At 38.6% G+C, this 26501-nt stretch overlaps 1 protein-coding gene and 1 pseudogene across 16 annotated transcripts in view; both read left to right on the forward strand.

Annotated features, from left to right (window-relative positions):
- MCTP1 (multiple C2 and transmembrane domain containing 1) overlaps positions 1 to 26501 on the forward strand; it is a 595101-nt gene that overhangs the window by 460532 nt on the left and 108068 nt on the right. The gene's annotated exons all lie outside the window — the stretch shown is intronic.
- LOC140711559 (large ribosomal subunit protein uL30 pseudogene) lies at positions 8225 to 11366 on the forward strand (annotated as a pseudogene).

Raw genomic sequence — 26501 nt, forward strand, 5'->3', positions numbered from 1 at the left:
GGGTCTCGTACTGTTGCCCAGACTGGAGTGCAGTAGCATGATCATGACTCACTGCAGCTTCAATCTCCTGGGCTCAAGTGATCCTCCTACCTCAGCCTCCCGAACAGCTGGGACTACAGGTGTGCACTACCATGTCTTGGCTAATGTTTTTTATTTTTAGTAGAGATGAGGTCTTGCTATGTTTCCCAGGTTGGTCTGGAACTCCTGTTCTCAAGTGATCCTCCCACCTTGGCCTCCCAAAGTGCTGGGATTACAGGTGTGAGTCACTGCACAGGCCTCCCTGTGTTCTTAACCACTGTGCTCTACTACTTGCCCTACCTGAGAGAGTGACTCATTTTTGCTTCTGTCAAACCCATAGAATCTTCCTGAAAAGACATTAAAAGTCAGATATTTCAACAAGATTTGCTTTTAGGGAAGGGAAAAACACAAACAACACTCTAAGATTGGCGTTACTACTGGTCCTCTATATAACAGAACATATTCCCAATTAAAACCTCTTTGCTTTCCTGGGACACATATGGCCCCATAATTTTTAAGTCCATGATTTTTAAACTGCAGAGCAGGATCTAATAATTACCTTGCTTATCTTGCCCCTTTGTCTAAGAAAAGCGAAGATGTTATAAATAGGAAATTGCAAATTTTATCGGCTGCAGTTTATATAAGAAACTAAGGTTCTGCTTAGGACAAAACTATGAGCAATCAGGTGGGTCTTTTAAATCTATTCCCAAGAGGAAGGCTCAGACTGTGAAATCATGCAATCACTAGGGAAAGGGAATTTCATAGTATAAATCTTCCAGCATTAAATCTCAATCCCGAGTATCTTTATAAAGAATCTGAGTTGATTTCAGCCACCATGGTAACTAGAAAAGCACAGGAGACTGAAGAAGGTGAAGAAATATAGCAATAAAAACTCCTCAACTCCTCAAGTGCTGTCTGTCTTTACCATTCATTCTGTCGCTTAACAATATGGTATCATGTTTTATGTATTAAATTGGCCCTATGTGTGCATTTTCTCCCCCCAGCTGTGTAGTAGGCTCTGGAGGACTAGTTAGCATTTTGTATGCCATTGGCACCTCTCAGTGACACAGCGCAGACCTGCAGATGGGGTTATTCTTTCACACTCACTTCTTTCCACAATCCAGTTTAAAGAACCCTTTTTTTTTTTTTCTTTTTTTGAGATGAAGTCTTGCTCTGTCGCCCAGGCTGCAGGGCAGTGGCGTGATCTTGGCTCACTGCAACCTCCGCCTCCCGGGTTCAAGCGATTTTTCTGCCTCAGCCTCTCAAGTAGCTGGGACTACAGACACGTGCCACCATGCCTGGCTAATTTTTTTGTTTTGTTTTGTTTTGAGACGGAGTCTCGCTCTGTCACCCAGGCTGGAGTGCAGTGGATCGATCTGGGCTCGCTGCAAGCTCTGCCTCCCGGGTTCACGCCATTCTCCTGCCTCAGCCTCCTGAGTAGCTGGGACCACAGGTGCCACCACCTCGCCCGGCTAGTTTTTTGTATTTTTAGTGGAGACGGGGTTTCACCGTGTGAGCCAGGATGGTCTCGATCTCCTGACCTCGTGATCTGCCCGCCTCAACTTCCCAAAGTGCTGGGATTACAGGCGTGATTAACCCGCGCCCGGCTGAAGGATTCTCTTAAGGGGAGGGCAAGAGCTTTGAAGTAAGACAGGCCTGGATATAAATGACTCTGCTAAGGAAGGTGTGGTTATGAGAAGTCATGGGGATATAGCACTGGCAGAAGCAACCCTTTTAGTGGGTATGTATTATGAATCAGCCACTGTGGAGTTGCTGTACGTAGCATCTCTACTCTTAACAAACAACAGTCTTCTAGATGAGGACAACAAAGCCCAGAGACGTTAAGTCACTTGCCACTGTCTGTCTCGGAGCCAGATCACACCCTGGCTATTGTAACTCACTCCTTTCTGTTATACTTCTCACTTTGGACAAGTTATCCCACCTTGACCTTCAGTTACCTCCTTTTTTAGAATGCTGAAACTCATATCTACCTTGCAGGCTTTTGTGAGAATGAAGTAAGAAAATGCAAGAAAAGGTTTATAACTGAGCTACTCTTAGAAGGTGCTTCATAAAAATCTGGTAATTATCATCATAGTAGTATCTGTTAATAATTAAAATCACCTTCCCTTTCAAAATCCCTTCCCCAATGCTCAAACCCTTAAATCTAAGCATTCGTCAACTGCTAACTAAACTAAGAATGAGAATGCCAGGCATAGTGGCTCCTGCGTGTAATCCCAGCACTTTGGGAGGCCAAAGTAGGTGGATCACTTGAGGTTAGGAGTTCAAGACCAGCCTGATAAACATGGTGAAACCCCGTCTCTACTAAAAATACAAAACTAGCTGGGCGTGGTGGTGCACACTTGTAATCCCAGCTACTGGGGAGGCTGAGCCAGGAGAATTGCTGAACCTGGGAGGAGGAGGTTGCAGTTGCAGTGAGCAGGGATGGCACCATTGCACTCCAGCCTGGGTAATAAGAGTAAAACTCCATCTCAAAAAAAAAAAAAAAAAAAGAGAGAGAGAGAGAGTGTGTGTTACAATGGCACATTATCTTTAAATTCAGTTACCAGGTCTCCTAATGAAGTTTTGTTTTGAGATAGGTTATTGGGGGTTAGACCCTCCACACTCTGTCCAGATTGCCACTCATGCAACCTGAGATCTCTGACTGGAATCGGTGGCCTCTGAATTGCCCTATGATGTCTCTTTCTCATAATGGCCTGCCACTGCCTACTGTTCCTCCTTGTCTGAAAATTAATTCATTGCAGCTTTGAAATTTCATAACCAGAAAAATCCTAAAAGTCTTAGTATCTTGAAGCCTTTATAAACCTCATAGATAAGGTTTACAGTGATAAAACACAGTTGTAGCTTGTGCCTTGGAAATCAGATGCACAGCGGCTTGTATCTTTCTGCACATTGTAAAAAAAATATGTGTCTTGAAATTCTAGAATATGTTTGAATATTCAAAAAGGACAGCTAGTTATGGAGAGTGTTATATGGGTAATGTTAACTATCTTTCTTCCCCTACCAAAAGTGGTTAACTACCTATTTCTTTGCGATTGCGCTGTGTGGTTCCTTCAGTGCAGACTGGGCAGACAAAATAATACGCACTTGGGAAAGCTTCCTCTGTTTTGCAGTGGTGACATTTCACTGCCTTAAAGCCTGCATTTCTTACTTTTACAAACTTGTCACAAACTTTCACCATAATGTCCAAGTCTCCCCTGAAGATTGTGCAAAGCGAAATCAAAATTCTTGCACAGCTTTAATGATGACATCAGTGGTGAGAAAAAGATTATGCACGCACATACACAAATCCAGCTGGTACATGAGCATAAATAACAGTTTGGTGACAGCAGAAAAGTATTGATGCCTTTCAAATTTGATGTCTTTCCCTGAAGAAATTTGCTGATTTGCTGTGTTGAATTTAGGCTAGTTCTCTCTTTTCTTGATAAATCTATTTTTTTTCTCACTTTCTTAAGTTATTATGCATTCGTAAACTACATCTTGAAAGATCATAGTTGTCATCACCCACCCCAATTTTTCTTCTGCAGATAATCTAGGGAACTTTTTTAACCTTTATTTTGGCACTTGATGAACAGGAAGATATTAATATATTTAACAGAAATGGGAAAAATAACTTGAATAGCCAATATCTGCGCTTCAGAGAGAAAAGTTTTGATAGCACAAAGTAATAATACTGGCAATAATTTAGGAACATGCATATATTAGTATGCCTCTAATTTAAGAGCTAATTATCTTTGTTTTCATTCTTAAAAAACAAATTTGTTTTTTCCATTAAATATAAAAATGGTTCCACCTTCTAGCAACCCCTTCATTAAAACTATACAAATAATTAAAACAAAGAAATTACCACATAATTGGGCCATATTACGCATAATTTATTATGCCTTTTCAGTCTTTAGATAATAGTTTATTTGTATAAATAATTTTTATAGTACTTCGGTGTGTGTAGGGAGGATACAGTGTCCAGAATGAAAGAAGCAGTGTGATTAGTTGATGAGGTGTTGACATTGCCTTTATTTTATTATAGCTACACAGGTTGATTAGCATCATAACATTAGAATAAATCTGCATACACTTAAAATAAAACATAATGCCAAAAATAGCACACAGAACTTATTGGCCTGATTCGATAAGTTCTGGTGTAGCTGAAATTTTGCTTTAAATAGTTGTCCACCAGTGTTCTTCTGCTTATTTTTTTCGGATGTGTTTTCTTTGACTGTTTTTCTTTACCTTTCTGAAAGATATTTATAACTCTCCAGGGTGCACCATCCTACTGAGATAACTGTGTTCTTAGATGCTCGAAGACAAAGATGAACAGCTCACTTGTGGTGTGTGGTTATCTCATTATCTCTACCCACCCTGTTGTAGGGTATTGCTTGAGCTACAGTGAACTGTTTGCCCTGCTGGCAAACAAGCCCCTTGCAGCTCCTGACACGTGTTTTAACCGTTATTTAGGCGCACTCTTCGCAGTGAGCCTGAATATGCCCTTAGGCTCCCAATGAAAAGGGAGCTTAATGATGTGTCAAAAATTGCACTACAAGGGCCCACAATAAATTCAGACTTTGTAAGTACAGGAGCCAACAGGGCAGCTGGAATTTAAGGTAGTGCTCACAACCAGACCAGTTGTCATGAAGTCATTCTGAAGGGGAGTAGGGGAGTGTGTGTGTGTGTGTGTGTGTGTGTGTGTGTGTGTGTGTTCAGCTAGCCCAAAGCAAGAGAAGAGAACCTGGGTCAAAAATGACTGAGAGAAGAAGTCAAAGGATAAGCTGGAAACCATGAATCAAAGAAGCCAAATACATGTTTTTGAAACAATTCATAGAGGGAGATATAAATGTTCACATTGTTGATCAAAGAAATCACAGACATATTTTCCCAGCAAAAATAACCTTACATAGAAATGAAGCTTTGAAAGCTTGGGTCTTCTAGGGAAAGGTGTGGTGATTACTTGGGAACTTCCTTTTCTTACATTGAAGAAAGTACAGGTAAAACTGGATAACTTTTCTAACCCCCTTGGCAATGGAAGTAGCTTCTCATTGTGTTTTCTCTTAATCTAGTTTAGAACAAATGGCTTATGCAAGGAGGGAATGCATTATAAAATAACTCTCAAACATGTGTGTAAAGAGATGCAGACCTTTTATTTTCCTAAAGCAGCTGTTGAATAATGAACTCAAAGTGGAATTAATTAAGGATACCACAGAAACTGTAGAGCCCTTGGGATTGCCCCATTTTTCAAAAATCTTTTAATACCCTAATCAAGCATCAGCAGGTTCATTAAGGAAGCTTGTCCTAGGTTGCTACTTGATCAGTAAAGGATTCCATAGAAGTGTTTCTTCTTTTGAATTTATTTTTTTCCCTTCTCTCTAGCCTGAATATTATTGGCATTAACAGATTTCACCTCATCTTTTTTATTGTTATTGAAAGAACTAAATACCTAAATATTTGCCACCAGAAGATGTGTATGCCTAGAATTAGTGATCCTTAAAAATGTAAGAGCCTAAAATAGTATATTTGCCTCAGAAATATGTATATATTGTGTTCCCATAACATTGTGAACATTTATATTCTTAAACATGTTAACCTGAATTTAATTTGTAAAGAGTTTTAAAAATAAAACTCATTAAAGCTTAGTAAATTTCATTACACAAAGGATTCTTATTTAAGCACCTTTGACTCCTAAAAATGGACCCTGGAGACAAGATGGAACACTGTGCTCAATGGCTAAAATGTCAGGTGTCTATCAGCTGTAAGAAGAAAATTTTCAGTGTGTCCTTAAAGCACATTCAAAAATTATTTCTGGCATTTACATTTGGGAGTTTAAAAACTGCACAAGGATCTTATAAAAATCTTTTGCAAACATATTTTTATTTGTGTATGGTTCCAAAAGACAAAACAAATGTTTTCTAATTTGTTGCAAATTGGAAACATATAGCAGTGGTTTGAACGTTCCTGTTGGAGACCTAGTGACGGACGATTGGATAAACCAGAACATAATCTATAGGCCCATTTTGACCTTTTCAGAAATAGCCTTGACTTGATGTCATCAACTTGGAACTACTTTATTCTGTAGTCATAGAGCAGTCTGAGCATCTAGAAATTTTCTCGGCATTTCTGCTTATCAACTTAACTCTGAGTCTCCAATCTTTTGGCAATGCTGAATGTTTTACTAATATTGGTGTTGAGTTCTTGATGTGACCCTGTACTTCAATAGCCTACACTTTAAAGACATCTATAGCATCATGTCTTCTGATAATCTAACAGCAGAGTCTTTTATATCTAGACATGGACTACGATCTAGATCTAATTATCTTTAATTTGTTAATGTTTTACCATTTACAAGTCATGTGCACATCCATTCCCTTCAAAATAATCCTCCATGATTGGTTGGGCCCTAGTTCACCCAAAGTGCCCCAATTAATGGGTGGTAGAATTGGGGCTAAACCTGTGACTATACTCAGTGTTTATTCACCATTCTGTATTTCCTCTCAGTTTAAGAAGAGTCAGTGACATTTAAGAAATGACCCATCTTGTCTGTGTTTAGAAATCTCTCTGTCAAGAGGAAGACTGAGAAAAGCGTGACCATGAGGTCACATGTGGAAACATGAGTAATGTTCATCCTCAAATATATATTTCTTTGAACTAACTTAATCAGATATATAAATTCTCATATTGGGGATGCTGGAATTAAATAGGACTTAAAGAAACCCACAGTTACATAGCATAATTCCCTCAAAGGCCATCAGTATGACAGATATTAGATCTCAGAGCTATTTCCAGCTGGTAAATTGATAGACACCTCAATGGTCCCAATGTGAACTTTTAAAACTTGTGTCATCTCTCTATAGAAGATCCTAACATTCCATGAGATAACAAATGTTAATTTTTAAAAATAAATACTAAATTTGGAAGCAAAAGTGGGAAGTTGTCTTGTAATACTGAAAGGGCTACTTTTAATATTTTTGGATACTTAATTATAAATACAGATGTCAGGGATAGCTTACTCTGATGTATACAAGCCCATGTAAATAGTTGTACTTCTTGAGAGTGAGTTTCTAACATTTACCTTTGTCCTACCTGTGGAAAGATACTAAAAGGTGATGTTTTCCTGGTCTGTGGCCAGAAAAATAAAGGAGTTTGGTTTTGGTTTTGTTTGTTTGTTTTAATCTTTTGTTTACCTCTGTGGATGGTAACAGAGAAGAATGTATTTGAAGTGAAAAAAATACTAGACTCTTTCCTGGGAATTAACATGAAACATCCCAAATGCTGCCTCTGCTGAGTTGGATACTATAAAGAGTGTGGCTGCGTTTTCCATGAGGTGGTAAGAGCTGCTCACAAAGCAGGATGAATAGCGAGACAGCACAGCATAGACTCGTGCAAAGGAATGGATGATACAACAAGAGAGATAGAAGTTTATAGTGAAGAGCTGGCAGTTGTGTGTTGCTAATACTTAGGGCTGAACCTTCAAGATAAAAAACTCATTCTGAGAGTTCAGAAGATTATACACTTCTGAGGCAGAACTGTGAACACATTCCATCTCTGTCCCATATCCTTTGTTTTCTCTGTTACCTTTCTTTACTCTGCCTTACTTTTCTCTCGTCTATTTTTATATGCTCCCTTTCTTCCTTTTAGGACATCTTTTCCCCATCTTTTATTTTTCCTTTCCCCCATATCTCCTTCTATTCCCATCCTGTTGTGTTCCTCTGTCCCCATTAACTGACCATGACATGGAGCTGAAGAGAGACACACATAGTGATTAAGAGCCAAGGTTCTGGAGTCAGCCAGAAAACTGGCTCTGCTATGTGACCCTGAGCATCTTATTAGGTTGGTGCAAAAGTAATTACAGTTTTGCCATTTAAAAATTTTTAAATGGATTTCTGGGCAAGATGGCCAAATAGGAACAGCTGCGGTCTGCAGCTCCCAGCAAGACCAGTGCAGAAGGTGGGTGATTTCTACATTTTCAAATGAGGTACCCAGTTCATCTCACTGGGACTTGTTAGACAGTGGGTGCAGCCCACGGAGGGTGAGCTGAAGCAGGGTGGGGCATTGCCTCACCCAGGGAGCGCAACAGGTTGGGGAACTCCCTCCCCTAGTCAAGGGAAACCATGAGGGACTGTGCCGTGAGGAACAGTGCATTCCAGCCTGATACTATGCTTTTCCCATGGTCTTCATAACCCACAGATCAGGAGATTCCCTCAGGGCCTTGGGTTTCAAGCAAAAAACTAGGCAGCTATTTGGGCAGACCCTGTGCTAACTGCAGAAGTTGTTTCCTTTCTTTCTTTCTTTTTTTTTTTTTTTTCAATACCCCATTGGCTCCTGGAACACCAGAAAGACAGAACCGTTCACTCCCTTGGAAAGGGTGCTGAAGCCAGGGAGCCAAATTGTCTTGCTCAGTAGATCCCACGGAGACCAGCAAGCTAAGATCCACTGGCTTGAAATTCTTGCTGCCAGCACAGCAGTCTGAAGTCGATCTGGGACCCTCGAGCTTGGTGGTGGGGAGGGGCACCCACCATTTCTGAGGCTTGAGTAGGCAGTTTTCCCCTCACAGTGTAAACAAAGCCACTGGGAAGTTCGGACTGGGTAGAGCCCACCGCAGCTCAGCGAAGCTGCTGTAGCCAGACTGCCTCTCTAGATTCCTCCTCACTGGGTGAGGCATCTCTGAAAGAAAGGCACCAGCCCTAGTCAGGGGCTTATAGATAAAACTGCCATCTCCCCGGGACAGAGCACCTGGGGGAAGGGGCGACTGTGGAAGCAGCTTAAGCAGACTTAAATGTTCTTGCCTGCCAGCTCTGAAGAGACCAGGGTATCTCCCAGCACTGCAGTCAAGCTCTGCCAAGGGACAGTCTGCTTCCTTAAGTGGGTCCTTGACCCCCATGCCTCCTGACTGGGAGACACCTCCCAGCAGGGTCAACAGACACCTCATACAGAAGAGCTCTGGCTGGCATCTTGGCAGGTGCCCCTCTGGGACAAAGGAAGGAACAGGCAGCAATCTTTGCTGTTCTGCAGCCTCCACTGGTGATACCGAGGCAAACAGGGTGGATCTCCAGCAAATTCCAGCAGACCTGTAGAAGAGGAGCCTGACTATTAGAAGAAAACTAACAAACAGAAAGCAATAACATCAACATCAACAAAAAAGATGACCACGCAAAAACTCCATCCGAAGGTCACCAACAGCAAAGACCGAAGGTAGATAAGTCCATGAAGATGAGGAAAAATCAATGCAAAAAGGCTGAAAATTCCAAAAACCAGGATGCTTCCTCTCCTCCAAAGGATCACAACTCCTTGCCAGCAAGGGAACAAACTGAACAGAAAATGAGTTTGATGAATTGACAGAAGTAGGCTTCAGAAAGTGGGTAATAACAAACTCCTCTGAGCTAAAGGAGAATGTTCTAACCCAATGCAAGGAGGCTAAGAACCTTGATAAAAGGTTAGAGGAATTGCTAACTAGAATAACCAGTTTAGAGAAGAACATAATTGTCCTGATGGAGCTGAAAAACACACCACAAGAACTTTGTGAAGCGTACACAAGTGTCAATCCCAAAATCAGTCAAGCAGAAGAAAGGATATCCGTGAAAACAAGATTAGAGAAAAAAGAATGAAAAGGAATGAACAAAGCCTCCAAGAAATATGGGATTATGTGAAAAGACCAAATCTACGTTTGATTGGTGTACCTGAAGGTGACAGGGAAAATGCAACCAAGTTGGAAAACACACTTCAGGATATTATCCAGGAGAACTTCCCCAACCTAGCAAGAGAGGCCAACATTCAAATTCAGGAAATACAGAGAACACTGCAAAGATACTCCTCGAGAAGAGCAACCCCGAGACACATAATTGTCAGATTCACCAAAGTTGAAATGAAGGAAAAAATGTTAAGGGCATCCAGAGAGAAAGGTCAGGCTACCCACAAGGGAAGCCCATCAGACTAACAGCAGATCTCCCTGCAGAAACCCTACAAGCCAGAAGAGAGTGGGGGCCAATATTCCACGTTCTTAAATGAAAGAATTTTCAACCCAGAATTTCATATCCAGCCAAACTTAGCTTCGTAAGTGAAGGAGAAATAAAATCCTTTACAGACAAGCAAATGCTGAGGGATTTTGTCAACACCAGGCCTGCCTTACATGAGCTCCTGAAGGAAGCACTAAATATGGAAAGGAAAAACCTGAACCAGCCATTACAAAAACAAACCAAAATGTAAAGCCCATCGACACTATAAGGAAACTGCATCAGCTAGTAGGCAAAATAACCAGCTAGCATCATAATGACAGGGTCAAATTCACAGATAACAATATTAGCCTTAAATGTAATGTGCTAAATGCCCCAATTAAAAGACACAGATTGGCAAATTGGATAAAGATTCAAGACCCATCAGTGTGCTGTATTCAGGAGACCTATCTCACAAGCAAAGACACACACAGGCTCAAAATAAAGGGATGGAGGAAGATTTACCAAGCACATGTAAAGCAAAAAAAAAAAAAAAAAAAAAAAAAAAAAAAAAAAAAAGGCAGGGGTCACAATCCTACTCTCTGATAAAACAAACTTTAAGTGCATGTATCAACTTCCTCTTTTTCCAGCTGTAACCATGGAGGGTATAGAAGAGAAGAAGATTCCTGCTGTGCCAGAAACCCTCAAGAAAAAGCGAAGGAATTTTGCAGAGCTGAAGACCAAGCACCTAAGAAAGAAGTTTGCCCAAAAGATGCTTTAAAAGGGAAGGAGGAAGCTTATCTATGAAAAACTGAAGTGCTATCACAAGGAATATAGGCAAATATACAGAACTGAAATTCAAATGGCAAGGATGGCAAGAAAAGCTGGCCACTTCTGTGTTCCTGCAGAACCCAGATCAGCATTTGTCATCAAGATCAGAGGTATCAATGGTGTGAGCCAAAGGTCTGAAAGGTGTTGCAGCTTCTTCGCCTTTGTCAAATCATCAGTAGAACCTTTGTGAAGCTCAACAAGGCTTCAGTTAACATGCTGAGGATTGTAGAGCCATATATTGCATGAGGGTACCCAAATCTAAAGTTAGTAAATGAACTAATGTACAAGCATGGTTATAGCAAAATCAATAAGAAGTGAATTGCTTTGACAGATAATGCTTTGATTGCTCAATCTCTTGGTAAATATGGCATCAGCTGCATGGAGGATCTGATTCATGGGATCTATACTATTGGAAAATGCTTCAAAGAAGCAAATAACTTCCTGTGAGCCTTCAAATTATCTTATCCATGAGGCAGAATGAAGTAAAAGACCACCCATTTTGTAGAAGGTGGAGATGCTGGCAACAGGGAGGACCAGATCAACAGGCTTATTAGAAGAATGAACTAAGTTGTCTACCATGATTATTTTTCTAAGCTAGTCAGTTAATAAACACTACCTGCTCTCAAATTGGAAAAAACAAACAGGCGTTAAACCAACAAAGATAAAAAAAAAAAAAAAAAAAAGTAGGGCATTACATAATGGTAAAGGGATCAATGCAACAAGAAGAGCTAACTGTCCTAAATATATATGCACCCAATACAGGAGCACCCAGATTCATAAAGCAAGTTCTTAGAGACCTACAAAGAGACTTAGACTCCCACACAATAATAGTGGGAGACTTTAACACCCCACTGTCAATATTAGATCAACAAGACAGAGAATTATCAAGGATATTCAGGACTTGAACTCAGCTCTGGACCAAGTGGACCTATTAGACATCTACAGAACTCTCCACCCCAGATCATCAGAATATATATTCTTCTCAGCACCACATAGCACTTATTCTAAAATCAACCACATAATTGGAAGTAAAACACTCCTCAGCAAATGCAAAAGAACAGGAATTGTTCAGACCACAGCACAATCAAATTAGAACTCAGGGTTAAGAAACTCACTCAAAACTGCAAAACTACATGGAAACTAAACAACCTGCTCCTGTGAATGGCTACTGAGTAAATAACAAAATTAAGGCAGAAACAAATAAGTTCTTTGAAACCAATGAAAACAAAGACACAACATACCAGAATCTTTGGGACATAGCTAAAGCAGTGTTTAGAGGGAAATTTATGGCACTAAATGCCCACAGGATAAAGTGGGAAATACCCAAAATTGACACTCTAATATCATGAAAGAACTAGAGAAGCAAGAGCCAACAAATTCAAAAGTTAGCAGAAGATAAGAAATAACTAAGATCAGAGCAGAACTGAAGGAGACAGAGACATGAAAAACCCTTCAAAAAAAATCAGTGAATCCAGGGGCTGGTTTTTTGAAAAGATTAACAAAATAGATAGACTGCTAGCCAGACTAATATAGAAGAAAAGGAGAAGAATCAGATAGACAAAATAAAAATGATAAAGGGAATATCACCACTGATCCCACAGAAATACAAACTACCATCAGAGAATACTATAAACACCTTTATGCAAATAAACTAGAAAATCTAGAAGAAATGGATAAATGCCTGGACACATACACCCTCCAAAGACTAAACCAGGAAGTAATCGAATCCCTGAATAGATGAATAACAAGTTCTGAAATTGAGGCAGTAATTAATAGCCTACAAACCGAAAAAAGCCCATGACCAGATGGATTCACAGCCGAATTCTACCAGAGGTACAAAGAGGAGCTGGTAACCATTCCTTCTGAAAGTATTCTAAACAATAGAAAAAGAGGGACTCCTTCCAAACTCATTTTATGAGGCCAGCATCATCCTAATCCAAAACCTGGTAGAGACACAACAAAAAAATAAAATTTCAGGCTAATATTCCTAATGAACATCAATGCAAATATCCTCAATAAAATACTGGCAAAACAAATCAAGCAGCACATTAAAAAGCTTATCCACCACTACCAAGTCAGCTTCATCTCTGGGATGCAAGGCTAGTTCAACATATGCAAATCAATAAACGTAATCCATCACATAAACAGAACCAATGACAAAAACCACGATTATTTCAATAGATGCAGAAAAGGCCTTCGATAAAATTCAACACCACTTCATGCTAAAAACACTGAATAAACTGGTATTGATAGAACATATCTCAAAATAATAAGAACTATTTATGAGAAACCCACAGCCAATATCATACTGAATGGGCAAAAACTGGAAGAATTCCCTTTGAAAACCGGCAGAAGACAAGGATGCCCCCTCTCACCACTCCTATTCAACATAGTATTGGAAATTCTGGCCAGGGCAGTCAGGCAAGAGAAAGAAATAAAGGGTATTCAAATAGGAAGAGAGGAAGTCAAAAAGTATTTCTGTTTGCAGATGACATGACTGTATATTTAGAAAACCCCATTGTCTTTGCCCCAAAACTCCTTAAGCTGATAAGCAACTTCAGCAAAGTCTCAGGATACAAAATCAGTGTGCAAAAATCACAAGCATTCCTATACACCAATAATAGAGAGCCAAATCGTGAGCAAACTCCCATTCACAATTGCTACAAAGAGAATAAAATAGGAATACAACTTACAAGGGATGTGAAGGACCTCTTCAAGGAGAACCACAAACCACTGCTCAAGGAAATAGAGAGTACACAAACAAATGGAAAAACATTCCATGCTCATGGATAGGAAGAATCAATATTGTGAAAGTGACCATACTGCCCAAAGTAATTTATAGATTCAATGTTATTCCCATCAAGTTACCATTGACTTTCTTCACAGAATTAGAAAAAACTACTTTAAATTTCATATGAAATAAAAAAAGAGCCCGTATAGCCAAAACAATCCTAAGCAAAAAGAACAAAGCTGGATGCATCACGCTACCTGACTTCAAACTATACCACAAACCTACAGTAGCCAAATTGGCATGGTACTGGTACCAAAACATATGTATAGACCAATGGAACAGAACAGAGGCCTCAGAAATAACACCACACATCTACAACCATCTGATCTTTGGCAAACCTGACAAAAGCAGTGGGGAAAGGATTCCCTATTTAGTAAACGGTGTTGGGAAAACTGGCTGGCCATATACAGAAAACTGAAACTGGACCCCTTCCTTACACCTCATACAAAAATTAACTCGAGATGGATTAAAAACTTAAACGTAAGACCTAAAACCATAAAAACTCTAGAAGAAAACCTAGGCAGTACCATTCAGGACATAGGCATGGGCAAAGACTTCATGACTAAAACACCAAAAGCAATGTCAACAAAAGCAAAAATTAACAAATGGAATCTAATTAAACCAAAGAGCTCCTGCACAGCAAAAGAAACTATGTGAACAGGCAACGTACAGAGTGGGATAAAATGTTTGCAAAGTATCCATCTGACAAAGGGCTAATATCCAGAATCTACAAGGAACTTAAATAAATTTATGAGAAAAAAACCCATTAAAAAGTGGGTGAAGGATATGAACAGATGCTTTTCAAAAGAAGACATTTATGTGGCCAACAAACATATGAAAAAAAGCTCATCATCACTGGTCATTAGAGAAATGCAAATCAAAACCACAATGAGATACCATCTCACGCCAGTTAGAATGGTGATCATTAAAAAGTCAGGAAACAACAGATGCTGGAGAGAATGTGGAGAAATAAGAACTTTTACACTGTTGTTGGGCGTGTAAATTAGTTCAAGCATTGTGGAAGACTGTGGTGATTCCTCAAGGATCTAGATCTAGAAATACCATTTGACCTAGCAATACCATTACTGGATATATACCCTAAGGATTATAAATCATTCTACTGTAAAAATACATGCACATGTATGTTTATTGTAGCACTATTCACCGTAGCAAAGACTTAGAACCAACCCAAATGCCCATCAACTGGATAAAGAAAATGTAGTACATATACACCATAGAATATTATGCAGCCATAAGAAGGAATGAGTTCATGTCCTTTGCAGGGACATGGATGAAGTTGGAAACCATCATTGTCAGCAAACTAACACAGGAATAGAAAACCTAACACCACATGTTCTCACTCATAAATGAGAGTTGAACAATGAGAACATATGGGCACAGGGAGGGAACATCACACAGCAGGGCCTGTTTGGGGGTGGGGGACAAGCATTAGGAGAAATACCTAATGTAGATGATGGGTTGATGGGTGGAGCAAACCACTATGGCGCATGTATACCTATGTAACAAACCTGCATGTTCTGCACATGTATCCCAGAACTTAAAGTATAATTAATTAATTATTTCAACAGATATTAAAACCATGCAAAAAATTTAAATGGCAAAACTGCAATTACTTTTGCAGCAACGTAATATTGAAACCTCTTTGAGCCACATGTCACTCATCTGTAAAATGGGGCTAATGATATAACGTAATTCACAGTTACTAAAAAGAAAATGCAGCTGACCCTCAAACAACGTAAGGTTGAACTGCAAGAGTTCACTTATATATGTTTTTTTTTCCAACCAAATGCAGATAGAAAATGCAGTATCCGGGGGATGTGAATGAAGCCCACATATAGGATGGGCCAACTTTTTATATACCCGGTTTCCTCGGGGCCAATTGCAGGACTTGAGTATGTATAGGTTTTTGTATCAGAGGGTGGTCCTGAAACCAATCCCTGGGGTGTACCAAGGGACAATTGTATAGTATAATGCCATTTAGCACAGTTCCTGAAACATACTAAATGCTTAATAAGTGTAGGCTTTTTATTTGTACTGGGAAAATATGGAAGTAATGGAAATATATTACAAATATACATACAGTATTACAAGTTGCATATCTAAATAAAGGAATCACACCTTTATTAGAGGTGGTTAGAGAACCAGGAGGGAAAAATACGGCAATTCTAGTGCTGAAGGTGGCATGTAAAATGCAGAGCTCAAGTACTAGACAGGGGAAGGTCAAAATGTAGGATCTGTGTTTCCCAGAAGGTCGATGGAGGGAAACCCTATCAGATACACGATTCACAATTTTCTTGATGTTTCTATATTAAGTCTATTAGTTGCTCAGTGTAAGCCCAACTGTTTCCAGTACTAAGACCTCAAAAGTTCTTATTCAAGAGCCTTTATAAAGTTGACACTGTATAATGTGAACTAAAAATGCAAAACTTTTAACTCTCCAGAGTTAAATACAATGTTGTGTTTCGTAGAATTCTTTCTTGTAACTTCCCTCAGTAGAGGCTGCTGCTGCAACACCAAAATGCAGTTCCGTCAAAGCAACTCTAGCACTATATGCAGACGATGAAATTTGGAGCCAGACAGACTTGGTTTGAATTGTGTAAAATGCCATTTACTTGCTGGGTGGCCTTGAGCAAGCTACTTGACAGTGCTGGGAGTGTTTCCTGATCTGGAGAAGAGATATTAACCCCTACCTTGCATAGTTATTTTAAAGATTATTACTCAAGTATGAAAAGCGCCTATCTCAGTGCTAGGCACAGGGACACAATAACTATTGAGGTAACATAGCTATGGGGTTTAAGTATGTTACTCTCAAATGGTTTGGCTAAATCCAAAAATACAATTTAGAAGATCTAAAAAGGAATGTATGTCCTTCAGGCAACCTTCCATAAATACAATTTCTCACAACTGATTTTTGATAGGCACTGGGCAGCAAGCGTTCAGCGTTATCCTCTTTTGACAAGTACTTGGAGTGCAAATATTCTGTTGCCAATTAGGGACAGACCATGCTTTAAGCCTCAGCTGAGATGGGAATATAGTTGACAACTCTTTTAAAAGTTGAGAAGTCTAACCAAAACATAAATCTGTAAAATGCCACCTCGCCTCCACATGGACATGGGCTGAGAATGGGACAAGATTTTTTCTCACAAACCTCAAAATTCTATGCCAAAGAGCATGACTGTGATTATTTTAGCTCGCAAAAAATGTTAAAGAAGGTGTTATGAAACTCCCACTACCATAGGCATAAAGAAGGTCCCATTAGAGCAACCATTGAACAGCTAACCTTATAACTTCCTGTGAGTCCTCCGCCAAAACTTGCTGTGCTTTGGTGATAACATCCTGTTCAGAGTGGTTGACTGTAACTAACTTGAGTGCTTCATAGCATCTGCCAAAAATAATTATTTGGGTTTTAGAATGATTAATCTTGAGCTATTTTTTTAATACTGATTAAATAGTCAGATATTTGTTTTTAAGCTCACGCCTATTTTGTGACAATAAAACCATGACATTAATATGTTAGGAAACACTTTTTCTGTTGTTCCCTTTTGCTTTGCATCCGGTCAAAGTGACAAGTCAAGGTACAAGTTAAAAAGAAGTTGCCACATGGTGTAAAAGAGGCTAGAACACATCCTGTTTCATCTCAGTGAAAATTCTTATCCATCAGGACAACTTTTCCACAAAACCCAACTCAGGATAACACAAAAGGACAAGTTCTATAGGATCATTAATCATTGGTGCCCAGAGGACTTCATGCAGCTTGTCTATAATGAATTTCTGTCCATCTTGAAAAGTTCTAGAATGAACTATCTGAAAATATATTGTTTGTGGCCAATTTTCCTAAAAGCTGCAGGAGTCACTGTTAAAATATTGTGCCTAGAATCCGCCTGCTGTTAGGTAAAATTTTGGCCTGAGAAGGTTGACTGGTGAATTATCATGGAGAAAACTCACTCAGAATGTCTAGTGATATAAAAAGGTCGATAATTTTGGAGAATAAATAATCACCTCTTTTTAAAGGGATGACCACATTGGACTTATTATCTACCCTTAGAATTGACATAGATGAACACTTCTGCAAAGAAACTACCCTTAAGCAGATATGAAGGCAGGAAATCTATGAAGATTGTGTTTATCTCAACCTTTCTGAATAACTGCATGCTGAAGAGTGCTAAGGGAAGCCAATCAGAGACAAGGAGTATAAATTCGAAGTAATTAGGCCAGCTGCAGTGGCTCACGCCTGTAATCCCAGCACTTTGAGAGGCCGAGGTGGACGGATCACCTGAGGTCAAGGGTTTGAGACCAGCCTGGCCAACATGGCAAAACTCCATCTCTACTAAAAATGCAAAAAATTAGTCAGGCATGGTGGCACACGCCTGTAATCCCAGCTCCTCAGGGGAACTGAGGCAGAAGAATGGCTGGAACCCAGGAGGCAGAGGTTGCGGTGAGCCAAGATGGTGCCATTGTATTACAGCCTGGATGACAGTGCAAGACTCCATCTCAAATAAACAAATTAATTAATTAATTAATTTGAAGTAGTTTATCTTGCTTTATGTAACTGGGGAAAGAAACCAACCAAGTCAACTGAGATTTGGAAATCTACACCCTCACTCACTGCATTTACACCCTAGGAAATTATGACACTAAAATAACCCCTTGTTCTAAAATCTAAGACCTAACAAACAAATTCAGTTCCTTCCATGTAAGTTATCTGAATTTTCTGAGACGATGAGAAAAATTGGATTTGGTAAGATCTTGGGTGTTCTCTTTCAAATTAAATTTTATCCAGTCATTCCATCTGACCAGTCATAGTCAAATAGGTAGCAGGAAGGTAAGTCTCACATTTTCCAGAACACAGATTGGATTAGAGACAGTTTTAATTTACCAGGATGCCACTGAGAAGAAGAAAGAAGACCTTCCTTGATTAAAGTTTCTACCACATAATTGCAATCTCTTCTCTTTCCTGACTGTAGGAGAGAAAGGGTAGTGCCATCACAGCTATCAGAAGGAGAGTAATTGTAGCCCTTAACCTACTTTATCTATTTTATAGTCTACTCTCTAGGAAGCCTCTCATGCAGTATGTAAACTCCATATGGCCTGTTGATGGTGTTCGAAAAGAGTGAGAATTTTTAGTCAATACTCATAATAGGTCTCTAAATTAGTTGATCACCTAAAACACTCAGGGAATAACTATAAATGCAGATTCCAGGGCCCTACTGCCAGAGATTCCAATTAAATCTAATGGGGGCCAGATGTGATGGATGAATTTAAGATTTTTCAAAATCTGTAAGAATTACACCAAGATGTTTAAATGGTCTTTTTAACTTACTTTTGTATGTGTACCTGTGGAAGGCCAAATCATACTTTCAGACATGTCTGCTTCAGGGGCTAAAATAATTCAATCAGAACTTAGTTTCTTGCCATTTCTTGGCTTGGTTTTCCTCTGCATTAGCAATGATCTGAGACAGGATTTCCTGTAAGTGGCAATAAATATCTTCAGGTTTACATTCTTCTAGCTTTTGGTCGGTGGAAAAAAGATTCTCTTTTTCTGTAATTCCAAAGACCCACAGTCGAGTCTCACTGTTCTGATTGGCCCATCCTTGAACCGACTGTAACCAGGAGCAGCTAATACTCTTGTTGACCAGGTCTGGGTCAAATGTCCATCCACATGGAGCCAGGGGTGGAACTGGCACCACCAGAAATCATCAACTAAAAGTGGGGGAGGGTTTCCCCAAGGAAAATCAGAGTGCTGAACAGAACAAGAGAGTTCAATTGTAGAGAGATGGCGGATCGGCCAACAGTTCCCAATAAGGGCCATAATCATATATCTGAACCAACAGTGTTTCAGATGAGAAGAGGAAATATGTATAAATACAATCGATACACTGATCTTTGGTGAAACATGCTGCCTTCCCCATACTAACTTACTTGTATTGCAGATTAAGTCTGATTAGTACAACTAGAATATACCTAGAATCTCAATTCTGACAAAAGAAACAATAAAACGATAGTAAAAATCCTTCAGAAACCAGCACTGTACTTTTTATAGTAATCAGTGCTTCAGGGGACTGAGACCCTTGTAATTGTCAAAAAGATGGTGGAGTTCAAAGGTTAAGAGGTAGCAAGTTTCTACTCCTTCTGTATAGTAAGCCAGACACAGTTTTTTGTTGTTGTTGTTTGTTTGTTTGTTTGTTTGTTTTGAGACACGGTCTCGCTCTGTCGCCCAGGCTGGAGTGCAGTGGCACGATTTCAGCTCACTGCAACCTCTACCTCATGGGTTCAAGCGATTCTCGTGCCTCAGTCTCCCAAGTGGCTGGGTTTACAGGCATGCGGCATGCCACCACACCCAGATAATTTTTTTCTTTTTTTGTTTTTTCGAGACAGAGTCTCACTCTGTCGCACAGGCTGGAGTGCAGTGGCGCGATCTTGGCTCACTGCAAACTCTGCCTCCCAGGTTCACGCTATTCTCCTGCCTCAGCCTCCCGAGTAGCTGGGACTACAGGCACCTGCCACCACGCCCGGCTAATTTTTTGTATTTTTAGTAGAGACGGAGTTTCACCGTGTTAGCCAGGATGGTCTCAATCTCCTGACCTTGTCATCTGCCTGCCTCGGTCTCCCAAAGTGCTGGGATTACAGGCGTGAGTCACCACGCCCAGCCTAGACACCGTTTAGCTGTGCCAAAGCACTGGGTGAGTCTTGAAGGTTTGAGATGATAGAGATTTTCAACAAGATATAGGGCTTCTCTGTTACAGGTTTTCAGTACCTGTTATCAAGAGCATTTCTTAGCTTTGACACCTTTTATCTTTAACACAGTCTTTAAAATGGATCTTAAAATGGGGAGGAAGAAAAAAGAAGAAAAAAACATTATTTAATGGACAAGGAGAAATTTTTAGAGTACATTAATAAAATAATATCCTTAAATAAGTATACTCATTTATATTCAATAATCTTTAAATATATATTTAGATTTTTTTCATACAATCTTGAAGAGAGTCTAAAAAATTGTTTAAAATCCTATCAAATTTTGCCACCTTATTTTTGGAAATAAGATTGTGAAGTAGAGATTAAAAATGATTGCCATTGCACGTGATAGAAAATGTTTGCCTTACCCAAAACTCAGTTTTTCTATCTGCAATTTGGGAATACAAATAAAAACATATAATTGAAATTGATAAAGGGGAAAGAAGTTAAATGATCCTCTGGGGCATAGAAATGCTTAGTTATAATTATTCTTTCATGGTAATAATTTTATTTAATTAGATTATTTAAATCTAGCTTCATATTTAATTCCTATTTAGGTTTCAAAATAAGAAAAATACTTAAATATATTAACAGTACTATGTTAATTCATGTAAAAATATTTCTTAGAAGTGAGATAAACAGTAACAGCATTTAATGAATTTTCATAGTATAGTTGATATATTAATTTTACAGTTGAGGAAGAGGGGCCCACACATAATTACTTAATATTTATGGATACACACTTCCCATGGGATAAATAAATAAAAGGACAGATAAATATACATATGATATAAATGTGTATACACACATCTTATGTTATATCCATATACACAAAGATGTTATATTCATGTACACACTTGGCAAACATATTTATACATACCTATTTTACCTTGAACACTAAAATGTTTCAGCTGATTTAGGGCTCTCATTATCCATAAAATTTCTCAATTAAAAAGAGCTTACTTGTTTTATGGGAGAAGTCTTAGCATTATTCAGCCCTTTTTACTTTACCTTTTCGTGTTTTTCTTTTTAGACTTTTCCTCCCCATCTGTATGCCAGTTACCCTCCGTTTTGCATAAACTAGACATAAAGGAGAGGAAAACAAAGCTATGCAGACAACCCAGAGCATTTCGTGATAGATATGTGTTTTGCTTTTAAGTAGCATATTGCCCTCTCTTTGACACCAACTCCATTCCATTTACCGTTGCTCTAATTGGCAATGAGACCGAGACCAAGACAATCTTGAGCCAGTGTTCTTTTCTAAGTGATATTTAAAGGCTGTACACTATTCTATGCCTCCTCAAGACTGATGTAAAGCTAGAAAAGAGGAAACACATTGCTGTCTCTTTATTACACTAGTAAACCCTGAATCCAGAGTTGCCACTGAGTGGATGTCTTTATTAGAGCGAGAAATGTGGTGAACACTGCTGGACAGGAGTGTGGTCAAACATATCTGAAAGGCAAAGACATAAATGAAAGAAGTGCAACGTTGCCGTAACAGTGAACTAGTGAAAGGGGAGCTGGATTCTGCCCAGTGTCATGCACTTAGAGAACAAAGCCACACCTGTCTCCCGGGGAGATAGAATAGCTCCAGAAAAGCTGACAGCAGAACACAGAGGCAGTTTAGATTGCAGCAATTGATAGATAGAAAAATTGGCTGTAGAAACAACGGGAAATCTGCCAGGGCCCACCTGCTTTTCCATGCTTGATATTATATAACTTAGCTTACAAACACATGTATTAAGCTTTATCATGAAAAATATTAAGAAATGTTTTGTAGCAGTATAGGAAGATACAGGATCATCCTAGAATTTTAGAAGTGCTGGCATAAAAACAGTTGGAAGCCGTTTTCAGGTGTATTTCACTTGTCCTGCTGTGTTCAGCAGTTTTCATTTCTATTTTTTGATGTAATATATTGAGAAAAACAAACCCAACCAACCTAAGGGAGGCCCTGACTGTTGCTGACCGGAAAAATAAAACAAATCCCTCCTAACAAGTGTTCCTGCTGTATTTCCCGTAGATGAATGTGGGAGTAAGAAGTTTTATTTCCTGATACAGGTGGTACCATAGGCAACTTGGCAACAGAGACCTCTGAGGAATGCAAATGAAAACCTAAGACTCTAGGCCCAAATTAAAAGTGTTCCTCACCCAAGATTACGAAATAGAAAACACTGTCATATTTATCCAGTAGTGCTTTCTTCAGGGCAGAGAAGATGACTTTGAATACACTATCCTCGTTCTCCTGTGCCAAGGTTTGTTTTTGTTTTAACTTTTTTTTTCTTTCTGTGTGTTGAGCTAAGCTGCCCTTCTTTCCTTTTCTATTTCTTTCCATGTCTTCTCTCACTGAGTTTTCCTTAGCATTTTTTTTTTCATATTCTCAGCCATTTCTTATTTAGAAAGTAAGGCGTTCAAAAAAAATGTTTTTAACTGATTATATTTTTCCTAGGAATTTGGAACTGTTATCGTTGCCTGATAGTCTCACCGTATGGTGGTAGCATTATATTGCCACTTTCCATCACCTGCCTCTAGGACCCTGCTTTTCCAATTATAATTAGCAAAGATTGATGTTGGTATTTGCTTTAGCTATTTTATAGTGGCTTTAGTGAAACTTCGCCGAACTCAAATGAGGACCAACTGTCCAAAGAATCATCCTGTGGATAGTGTCATCAACTAACATTTTAAAATATTTTGGAAGTGTTGACAAGATATACCCAAGATTCCTTACCATTAATTTTCTCAGCCTAGTTTCTCTCAGTTATTTGTATTGAAATTTATCTCCACAAAAGTTTAGCACTTTTTATTTGATTTATTTATTTGTGTATTGTATATTTACTTTTAGCACTTTTTATTTTAAATGACATATAAAGAATAGGTGAAATTTTATTTTACTGAAATACAATTTATATGTCATAACATTCACCCATTTTGAGTATAGAATTCACTGGTTTTTAGTAAATTTCCAGAGTTGTACGACCATCACCTCAGAGGATCCTTCATGACTGATACAGTCCTCCCCATTCCATCTCCAGCTCCTGGAAACCACTAATGTGTTTTCTGTCCCTAGGGATTTGCCTTTTTTGACCTTTTCATATAAATGGAATCATATACTATGTCCTTTACATCTGACTTCTTTCACTTACTGTGGTGATTTTGAGTTCATGATGTAGAATATGTCAGTAGTGTCTTCTTTTATTTTTATTTTTTTGAGACAGGATCTTGCTCTGTTGCCCAGGCTGGAATGCAGTGATGTAATTATGGCTCACTGCAGACTTGAACTCCAAGCTCAGGTGACTAGCTGGGACTACAGGTGTGCGCCACCACTCCTAGCTAATTTTAAAAATTGTTTTGTAGAGACAAGCTCTCACTATGTTGCCCAGGCTGGTCTTGAACTCCTGGACTCAAGTGATCCACCTTCCAAAGTACTGGGATTACAGGTATCTTCTTTTTATTGCTGAATCGTATTCCTTGGATATAGCACATTATGATTATCGATTTACCAGATGATAAACATTTGGATTGTTTCTATTTAGGGAATAGCATGAATAATGCTGCAATGCACATTCATGTATGTATATTTATGTAGGCATATGTTTTCATTTTTCTTTGATAGGAATAGAATAATTGGTTAATGTAGTAAATGTATGTTTACATTTTTAAGAAACTAACAATCTGTTTTCCAAAGTAGCCATACCATTTTACATTCCTACCAACGATATATAAGTGTTCTAGTTTCTCTGTATCTTCACCAACATTTAGTACTTTCTGTCCTGATTACAGTCACTCTAGTGGGTGTGAAGTGGTATCCCATTGTGGTTTAATTTATGTTTCCCTAGTAACTAATGATTTTGAACATCTTTTCATGTGCTTATTTGACATTCAGCTGTTTTATTTGGTCAAATGTCTATTTAAATCTTTCTCCCATTGTTTAAATGGGGTTTTTGTCTTTGATTAAGTTTTAAGTACCCTATATACTCTGAATACAAGTCCTTAATCAGATATATGATTTGCAATTATTTTCTCTCAATGTGTGGCTTGTCTTTTCATTTTCTTAATGGTGTCTCTTGGAGCATAAATGTTTTTAACTTTAATATGGCCAAATTTTTTTAATATACTGTATGTAGGTGTGTATATATATATATATATACACACCCACAAACACACACATACACACACACAGACATTTATACACACATACAGAGAGAGAATGCTTTTGGTGTTGTATCTGTGAATAAATACCTTGCCTACCCCAAGGCCACAAATACTTTCTTCTAGAGGTTTTGTGGTTTTAGTTCTATTATCCATTTTGTATCATCTTGTTTTTTGTTTTTTGTAAGAGGCAAGGTCTCACTCTGTTGCTTAGGCTGGAGTGCAGTGGCTATTCGCAGGCTCAATCACAGTGCACTGCAGTTTTGAACTCTTGGGCTCAAGCGATCACCTACCTCACCCTCCTAAGTAGCTAAGACTACAGGTGTGCACCTGAATTTTCTGTATATAGTAATTTTATTACTTTTAAATATAGTTTAATTTTACATTATTGTGCTCATTCCCACAAATACACCTGAATTTATCTTTGGAAAATTTCAGAAGACATGTAGAAAGGTTTTTTTGTTTTTGTTTTTGTTTTTTGTATCCTTGACCTAATCACAAACAGCACCATCTTTTGGTTCGTATTTACATTTGCTTTTTACAATAGCCATCTACTAATAGCTCACACTTTTCCTTGAGAGGACATTAAATTTCAGAGACATCTAAAACCTTCCTGAAGCTTGTGAATAATTTAAAAGATTGACCTAAGTAGTCTTTAGAGTCACTGTCCCAACAATGAATATCCAAGTAAATTGTCAACAAGAAACTGAGGATCATCATGTGAGAGTGTGACATCACGTCTGAACCTATGATTAATGCCTGCTTAACATCCCCTTTTGTTTAAATAGAATGCAATATTCAATTATTCTGGAAAATTGATCACAGTAAATCATTGATTTAAAAAACTTCAGGAAATTTGGTTTAAAACAGTACTCAGAGAAGTATAAATGTTTCTTGAGAATTGTACATCAGTGCCGTGTGGCTCAACAAAATATGTCCACTCCTGACAGGTCATTTTTAGAAACGAGGCTCTATGGGCAGTCAGCTACAATGAGAAAAATGCCTGAAAGATAATACATCTCGGCATCTCCATGTCAATGAAGTGAAAGCTTTTCTGAAAATGAAATGGCCTTCTTTTAGAACTCTGGAATCCTAAACTACAGACATTTCAGGAACTATTTTGGCTGAAAATGATAGGAGAGATTTTTCTTTTTCATAATTTTTATTACAGTGGAATTGGTTTTTGTATTTCTAACAGTTTGACAAGAGCTAATTACAATGCGCTCATCTGTTTTGCGGACTAATTTGAGCCATCGGGCATCAACACCATAGACATGCAGCAGCATTGCAAATGATACGCATGCCTCCCTTGCTCCAAGAATTTGTACTTGCTATAAAAGAAAACAGATTTGGACAGCCCTGAAAAAGTCGGGTTTGGTTTGAAGAAAACATTTCAGAATTACATTAGAGCTGGCCTACAAGTGAACTAAAAATACCTGCTCATCTCAGTGGTCTTGGCCCAGGGCCTTTCCTTTTACTGTAAAAGTCAGGCTGTTTGAACAGTTGGAGTTCGGCTTGCTTGCTGTCTAAACTAGTGTTCTCTGATAACTTCTGTTACCATTGAAACACAAGCCCCATTGCATTTAAGAGAATGTTTAGAGGTGTGGAAAATAGCCAAGAGAAATGTATACTTAGTGCTCAAACCTTTAGGCTTCCCGTGCGGTAACTAGACCACTTCGAGCTGTTAAGAAATAAATGGGAGAAAGACATTCATCAGTAAACATTACGCAGCAAGGGTAAAAGATGGAATGGAGTAAAGAAGGCTGTTAAAATCAGCCTAAGATGATTATTTGAATTGCAAAGAGAACTGTTCAGACATAGCTAGAGCTGCTAAACATAACTCTTGAAGTTTTTCCAGAACAGAGGGATTGGGGGAATGAAACCAGTGAAGGAGAAAATTAGAAAATTATAAGATGGAATGGGAGACGAAGTTTCAAAAGCTGGTAAACGATAGCTGAAATATACGATATTATTAGGTCTTAAATCTATTTATGAGGGCGAAAATTTAAAAACACACTTTCTGACTT

The sequence above is a fragment of the Chlorocebus sabaeus genome, chromosome 4, assembly GCF_047675955.1.
Source record: "Chlorocebus sabaeus isolate Y175 chromosome 4, mChlSab1.0.hap1, whole genome shotgun sequence".
Taxonomy (NCBI): domain Eukaryota; kingdom Metazoa; phylum Chordata; class Mammalia; order Primates; family Cercopithecidae; genus Chlorocebus; species Chlorocebus sabaeus.